Below are 8,071 nucleotides of genomic sequence, written 5' to 3' on the forward strand. Positions count from 1 at the left end.
ATACCTGTGGCACCTCTGATACATCTCAGTGGGACACCAGGGTTTCACTGAGTGCTCTTTGGAAGCTCCTGGGCCAGTCGGCAGAGCTCCAAGTCTAGCTGCCAAGGTTCGAGTCCCACCCAGGCACCCCGGTGAGTCTCAGCCTCAGGGGGCCTCAGTTTCCTGACCCACAAAAAGGGGATTACAATGTCCCCACCCTCCAATGTGGGGAAGCACTGCTGTGCTCCCCAAAGGCTGGCTCCCTTCCTCCTCTGTGAAGGCTGCTGGACAGGCCGGTGGCCAGCATAACAGGAAGCACCTGACCCAGCCTATCAACTGTGGCTATGACCCTTCTGTCCCTTGTGTCCCTCCTGAATTCCCCTGCCACTGGCCTGATGTGTGACAGCCATGTTGAGTGAGTGGCCTGCAGAAGCTGAAGGATCCCAGGCAAATCACTTCCCAGGCCCCTTATCTGTGAGGAAGAAACAAGGTAAGAGGAGTCCCTTTACAGATGGGGGTGTCCCCCATCCTCACCCAGGAACTGGGTCCCCTCTGGAGGGCTGCCTTGAAGGGAGCAGCTGCTCAGTGGCCAGCCACAGGGCAAGGATGTGGTGAGAACTTTCTTTCCTCCGGTCTTGGGGGCTGGAGGCCTATGCAGAGAGAGGGAGCCTTCCTCTTGAATACAGGCTGCGATATCTCAGTGGCCTTCAGGTAACTATGAATAGTTACAATGCAGGATTTTGCAAACCACAAAGTGGCCGCCTTCAGACAGGACCTAGGCAGAGGGGGAGGGCCTGGGGGGGAGGGGGCATCTGGATTGCCCTTCCTTCTGCCTCTACCTGAGCCTGGGCCCTGGAAGCTCTCTGTGTCTTTCTAGAGCCACCATGTTTTGTGCCCTCCTCCAAGGCCTATCTTCCTAACTTCCCGAGCCCTACTCTCATGTCCCTGACGTGAGACATGTTGTGAGACATGAGACAGGGCTGTCAGAAAAGGCCACATAAACTCACTCAAGTGGAGATTTCTGTGACATTATGAGGAGGCTCATTATGAGGGGGAACACGGAGGATGGAGAGATGATGGTGGAAATTCCTCCCTGTTGTCATAATTTTATTAAAGAAACAAAATTTTGGGTGTAAGTAGAAAAAAACATCACTTTAGATTTGGAGGCAGACACATCTAGATTCAAATCCCAGCCATGAATGAGTGACCTTAAGCAAACTGTGCCTCACTTTTTCCTCTCTGTAAAATGGGCTAATTCTCCTTTCTTCACAGGGTTGCTGTGGAACACAGCTCATGGCCGTCCTCCTAGAAAATGTTTAACAAACCCCAGTGGCCTGGACTCACAGCACCTACTATTTGGCAGGCCTATATTGGTCTCTCATTGTTACCACAGTGGCCTCATGAGGAAGATGTGTTTATGTTCACTCCATTTACAGGTTAGGAAACTGAGGCTTAAACAAATTGCCTAGGAGACCGCAAGTTAGTATCAGGACGTGGGATTTGGCCCCCTAGGGTCCTGGCCTGGAACCACAATGTACCTCTTCCTACTTTTTTTCTGGAGAATCTGTGACTTTAGATGGACACTCAGCCCAGGGGACTTCTGGCTGACTTGGGGCATCCCCACCTGTCCTGGCACCTGGAGGACACCTCGAGGCTGGCCTGGCTTTCTGCCAGCCAGCCATGGCCCAAGTGAGAGGCTTGTTGGGAGGCCCTTCCCTTATAAGGACAACAACTCAGCTGTGATGAAACTTCTCGGCCTCCCAGCTGGGTGGGCGGGGGAAGGGAAATGACGGGCTCCAACGGCTACAGCTGAGCTTGAGCCTGGGCAGGAACTCGCCCACGAGCCTCCCCTCTCCCCTTCCTGTGTCAGCGCTCAGCGGGGTTTTCCAGAGGGTCTCACCGGCGGGAGGGGGGAGGAGGAGCCTGGGAGGCTAGAGTGGGTGGCCCTCGGAAGGGAAGATGTGTAAACTGAGGCCGAGAGGGGGGACAGGACCCTTGTAGGTCCGGCAGGAAGCACAGAGTCTAGACCCCAAGTCCTGGGCCTATCTATCCCCTGCTCCACCTGCAGACAGGTCAGGACCATACGAGGGCCAGTAAGGAGGCGGCAGGAGGCTCTTGGACATCTTCTCTCTCTCTCTTTGGACCTCTAAGGTCAAGTCACACAGGGGAGAGGGCGTGGGTGGGGGCTGGTTGGCTCGCAGCGCAGCGCGACCCTATCCTCCTCCTCCCATAGCTGTGTCCCTAGTGTACTGCCCTCTCCCACAAAATTCACCAGCCCACCGTCCATCTGAGAAACTAATCATGGGATCACAGGATATCAGGACTGATAAGGATCTTTGAGACCATTTAGTCCCTCCTGCTGGTTTTAGAGAGGAGGAAGTAACAGCTCAGAGGGAGGACCTGAACTTGCCCACCTGTTTTGTAAAAAATAAAATTAAAAATGTATATATAGAAAATGGGGAGGGGGAGGGGCATTTCCACATCCAGGTCTGATTAGCCCTGGGGATCGATTGGTACTTCCCTAGAGACCACGTCTGGGGTTGGCAATGGGTTCAGGCCACATCCCAAGGGAAAACCAAGTGTGGCAGATGGAGAATCAGTCTCGGACACTGCTGTGCACAAACTGTGTGACCTGAAGCAGCTGCTCAGCCTCTCTGAATCTCAGTCTCATCTCTCCCAGCAGAGTGATTTTGAGGATAAAATGAGATAATTTAGATAAAGCACCTAGCTCAGGGCCTGGCACAGAGTAGGGGCTTAGTCAATGGGTAACAACATTGTGTGGGGGGCACCTACTCTGTGCCAACATGACATTAGGTGCTGCAGATTCCAAGTACAGTAAAATGGGACCTCTTCCCGAGATGCTCACTGCCAGTCGGGGAGACAGACATCCCGACTCAGTGAATGCAGTGGGATAAGCACTAAGTTAGATAAGGCAAGTCTGCAGCAGCACAGAGCAGAGATCAACAGGCTGCTTTGCTGGGGGAATCAGGCAAGGCCTCTTGGAGGAGGTGACATTTGCCTGAGCCTTGAAGCAGGAGTAAGAGTTTACCAAACAGGAGTGGGGGAGGGCATTTGAGACAGAGGGCACAGTGTGTGCAAAACAGAGAATCACAGGATGTTTCTGGAGCTGTGGGAAATTCTTTGTGTAGTATCCTGTAAGGGGAGGTGCTGAGGGAGGGGTGGGGGACTGAGAGAAGAGGTGGCAGAAGGCAGGGAATCGTGATGTTCACCCAGGAATCTTGGATTTTGTTCTAGAGACCAAAGGGAGTCAAGGGAGTCTTTTAAAGAGGGACAGGCCTCCCAGGGACAGGCCGTGGGCTGGAGACTAGAGGCAGGGAGACCAGTTAGGAGGTGGTTGCAATGGACCAGGTGTGGAGTGGTGAGGGCCTGAGCTGGGACAGGGACATTGAGGGTGGAGTGGAGGAGTAGGTTCTTTTTAGGAGGCAGAATGGGGGCTTTGGGGTCTCGTGGATGTGGGAGAGATGGAGTAGGTGGAAAGGAAATCAGAAATGACTCTGGGGGTGCTGGGGGTATGGAGGTGCCCTTTCCTGAGATGGAGAGCACCAGGGGAGAGACAGGGTGGGGAGAGGATAGCAACTGTGTGGAGGGGTTTGGTGAGCTACTAGAACTTGGCTGGGGCAAATCTGAAGGTCGCAGGCATCTAGATGGTGGGTGATTGAAGCCACAAGAATGGCAGAGTTATATCTTATATGTTACTTAGGATTAGATTTGACTGATTGACAAAAGGCCATGGTGTCAGGAGAGTTCATCAGAGGCTGAAATGTGGGCTCTGGGGGAGTTAGGCCCAGATAACAGTGACATGAGTTCATTTCTCTCTTGTATGAGATAAGTCTGGCGGTAGAGTCCATCTCTACCACGGCAGCTCCAAGGTCATCCAGTACTCGGCCTCCTTCTCTCTTACCGTTCTTGGTACTTGACTCCCACTTCATGACCCATGAGCCTCTCTGCTTCAGTCACCACACTTGTATTCCAAGCAAGTGGGAAGTGAGAAGGGGTCATAAGGACAGACATCTTCCCTTTAAAGGCACTTCCTGGAAGTTGCATTTCTGCATACCTCCCACAGGCCAGATCTCAGTCACGTCGCCACACCTAGCTGTGAAGGGGGTCGTGCAGCTTCTTGGTCTTGTATCCTGGTGACTGTGTGCCAGCTGAAAATCAAGTCTTATTGCCAGAGAAGGAAAGAATGGATCTAGAGCGGCAGTTCTCAACTGGGGACGTGGTGCCCTCCAGGGACACTTGGCAATGTCTGGAGATATTTTTGTTTGTAGCACCTGAGAGGCGTCCTACTGGAGTCAAGTGGGTGTAGGCCAGGGATGCTGCCAAAAGCCCTACAATGCATGAGATGGCCCCCAACAACATCGGGCCAAAAATGTCAGTGATACTGACGTTGAGAAACCCTCACCTAGATGGACAATTTACAGTCCCATTGCAGCAACCAGGAGAGCGTGCAGAGTGAGTGGACAAGTCACTGTGGGCGTGCAAGACACCTGTCCCTGGCAGACTGCCATGTCAGGGAAGTTCAGCAGCTCACACCTAGGCTCTGGGGTTTTGTCAGATTTGCCCCAGTTTAGAGGGGCTCTGGCCCTCAGACAGAAACAAAGAGGCTTTCTTTGTTTTGTTTGTGTCTCATTGTTTCATTCATATCTTGATGTTGGGCTCAGAAGCACAGAGTCCCAGGCTGGACTCTCAGGGAAGGGGCTTAAAATATGGGCATTTCTTTGCCCACCAGCCACGCTCTTGGCTGCTGGTGAGGGGAAAAGCCCTATGGTCTGGACAGCCAGGGCCAGGTTCTGGTTCGGTCCCTCACTTATGGTGTGACCCAATCAGGACCCTCCCCCCAGCCTCCTGGCCACAAGCCAGGGCTGGGTGGCCAAGGTGAGGCGCCTGCGGTCCTGAATCCGCAGAGATGCCAGGGTGGTTTGCTGGCTTTACCCACAGCGCTGGGCTGGGCCTTTCTGTGCTTCCTCCCTCCTAGGCAGGCTTCCAGCCAAGTCAGCATCTCTAGGCCCCTCCCACCTTCATTTCCTTCCCGGCTGTGGCCTTGGGTCTGAAGGGAAGCAGACCTGCCCCAGCTGTGGCCAGTGCCAGGTCACACTGAGGCTGAAGCCTGTGGGTCCCCAGAGTCCCCAAAATGTGGTGTGGCCAAGAGTGTGCCTGTCAGTGGGATGAGGGGTGTGTGAATAGCTCTGCCTCTGGGGAGGGCTAGGGGAGAGGAATAGCGTCCAAACCATTCTGAACTGTTTGGGGTCCTTGCTGTGGGTAAGCAAATGTCTCCCCAGGCCAAATAGACCCCAGCTCTTCTGACTGTGAAAAGGCCCCCTGAAAGGAGCTGGTCTCAGAATTGCCCACTGGGTCTTGGCCAGGGTCAGTCCCTGCAGTGGGTTTGGCAGGCAGGGTCTCCATGAGGTCAGGAAGGGTTAAACTCCTGCCTTCTGACCGGTTTCTGGAAGCCCAGAGGGACTCTGGAGTTTTTTGGCATTTTCAAATATCCAGGTTCTTCAACAGGACTAGGCAATGGATTGGTTTTGTGGCACAGACCTTTCAGCCCTGTGACCTCTGAGAAGTTGCCTAACCTCTCTGATCCTCAGTTTCCTCATGTGTTAAATGAGGAGAATAATGCCCAGCTGAGAGTTGTGAGGATTAAATAGGATCATGCACGTGAAATATCTGGGCACTCCCTGGCCCAGGGGAGGCACTCCGGAAGCAGCAGCTGTTCTGATCATCATTGTATCATCATATCTTCTCTCAGGAGAGCCTTTTCTACTCAATCAGAAAGTCCTCCCTAGAGCCACTACTCTAATTCTGAGCACAGAAAGTCTACAGTGGGAGGGACCTCATAACCTGCATTTTACAGATGGAGAGACCAGGGAAGGGACTTGCCCATAGCCACACAGGAGCCTGTGGCAGGGCATCAACCAGGTAGAATCCACGTGCAACATCCTTCTCCTGCCCTCTCCCAGGGCTCTCCCCGCCCACTCAGGAAATGGGCCCAGGCCTCTCATTTATATCATTTTTGGGAAGATCCCCAGACACTCAAAGGCTGTTTTCCTTCTGTCCAGCTCAGCACTGATGCCTGGAATCAGGAAATGGGGTGATGGGAAGTGTCCTGTCTGACGTCCTCCCGATGGGGGGAGGCAACCTCACAGGGCTGGGCTTCCTGAAACACAGCTCCTGTGGCAGCAGCTTTAGGAGTTGGCGTAACATTTAGCATTCATTTTTTTTTTTTTTTTTTTTTGTGAGGAGATCAGCCCTGTGCTAACATCCGCCAATCTTCCTCTTTTTTTACTGAGGAAGACGGCCCTGGGCTAACATCTGTGTCCATCTTCCTCCACTTTATATGGGACGCTGCCACAGCATGGCTTGCCAAAGCAGTGCGAACCAGCGAACCCCGGGCTGCCGCAGCGGAGCGCGCGCACTTAACCGCTTGCGCCACCGGGCCGGCCCCAGCATTCATTTTTAAAAAATCAAATATTCAGAATGGAGTGAGAAGAGAGGAGAGATGGGGCAGATGTAAGGGAACTAACTTTTCCAGCAGAGAATAACTAGAGTTATTGTAGGGTTGATAAATCAAGAAATAGAGGCAGTAAGCATATTATTTGCAGTCAGGAAGAGAATTCACAAGAGCTAAAAATCATTCACCGCTAAAGTGGTTACCTCTGGGCAGTGCTTCTGGAACTGGGAGAATTTAACTTTTCATTTGATGCTTTTCAGTACTATTTGAATTATTATTATTATTTGCCATATACATATGTTACATCTATTAATAAAATACTTAATGCTGAGCTCAGATGCAGGCAGGGGCTGCTTCAGCAAAGCTGTAGTGTGGCTTCTTTTGTCTCTAGTCTCCTTGGATGTGACCCCCTCAGGAAGTCTGTGCTCAGGCTTAGAGGGAATTCTGGGTCAATCAGATACCCTCCCTGCTCCCTGAAGATCAGTTAAGGTTGGCTCCAGGAAAAAAAAAGATTGGGGGCCGAACCTGTGGCATAGCGGTTAAGTGCGTGCGCTCCGCTGCTGGCAGCCCGGCTTTGGATCCTGGGCGCACAACCACGCACCGCTTGTCAGGCCATGTTGTGGCGGTGTCCCACATAAAGTGGAGGAAGATCGGCATGAATGTTAGCTCAGGGCCAGTCTTCCTCAGCAAAAAAAAAAAAAAAAAAGAGGAGGATTGGCATGGATGTTAGCTCAGGGCTGATCTTCCTCACAGAAAAAAAAAGATTGGATCTAGGACTGTTCAACAAATGGAGCTAGAAAATTTAGTTATCCCTATGGAAAAGAAAAAATCCCTACGTCACACCATACATAGAGATCAAGGACTTATAAGTTAAACATTAAAACCTTTAGAAAAAATATTTGGTGACTATCTTTCTGATATCCTACTTCATTAAAATTAAGAACTTCTGCTCATCAAAAGATACCTCGAATAAAGTGAAAAGACAAGGCTACAAACTAGGAGAAGATAATTACTTTATATAACCAACAAAGGATTAGTATTAAGAATATATAGGGGCCAGCCCAGTGGTGTAGTGGTTAAGTTCACACGCTCTGCTTCAGCGGCCTGGGGTTCGCGCGTTCGGATCCCGGGTGCGGACTGACACACCGCTCATCAAGCCATGCTGTGGCTGCATCCCACATACAAAAGAGAGGAAGATTGGCACAGATGTTAGCTCAGGACAATGTTCCTCACACAAAAAAAGAATATATAGAAAAAAGTATAGAGAGAACTCCTACAAATCAATTAACAAAAAGTGAAACAATACAATAGAAAAATTAATGAAAGATATGAATAGGCATTTCACCAAAGGGGAAATACATATGGCTAATAAACATATGAAGACATACTCAGCCTCATTAGCATTCAGAGAAATGCATATAAGCACCATAATAAATATCATTTGACATCCATTTGGCTGGTAAAAATTTGATAATACAAAGGTAGAAGAGGATATGGACCATGAGATCTCTTAAACACAGCTATTGGGAATATAAATTGGCACAACTACTTTAGAAAACAATTTGACGGGCCGGCCCCGTGGCTTAGCGGTTAAGTGCGCGCGCTCCGCTGCTGGCGGCC

Source organism: Diceros bicornis, chromosome 5 (genome assembly GCF_020826845.1).
Source record: "Diceros bicornis minor isolate mBicDic1 chromosome 5, mDicBic1.mat.cur, whole genome shotgun sequence".
Taxonomy (NCBI): domain Eukaryota; kingdom Metazoa; phylum Chordata; class Mammalia; order Perissodactyla; family Rhinocerotidae; genus Diceros; species Diceros bicornis.